The following is a 326-nucleotide window of genomic DNA, read 5'->3' as shown; positions in this document are numbered from 1 at the left end:
GGTGGCCTACCTTTTTTTTTTAAAATTTAATTTTTAAAAAATAAAATAATAAAATAAGTGCCACGTGTCAATATCTGATTGGTCTACGTGTCAGTCTTAATGGTCAATTAACGGATGGACTAAATTGGTCATTTATCAAAACTCAGGGGGGTCTTGTGATAAAAATGAAACCCCAGGAGGGAAAAAATAAAATTGGTAAACCCTAGGGGGGTTTGAGGTATTTAATCCTTAAAAATTATGCCTTAAAAAATTAGTTTAGTCTTTAAAAAAAATAGGTTTACACCATATGTTGCAATCTATATTACGTCTAAAGAGTGATTCGACTT

The sequence above is a fragment of the Corylus avellana genome, chromosome ca2 (assembly GCF_901000735.1).
Source record: "Corylus avellana chromosome ca2, CavTom2PMs-1.0".
Taxonomy (NCBI): domain Eukaryota; kingdom Viridiplantae; phylum Streptophyta; class Magnoliopsida; order Fagales; family Betulaceae; genus Corylus; species Corylus avellana.
Note: the sequence above shows the minus strand (reverse complement) of the source record.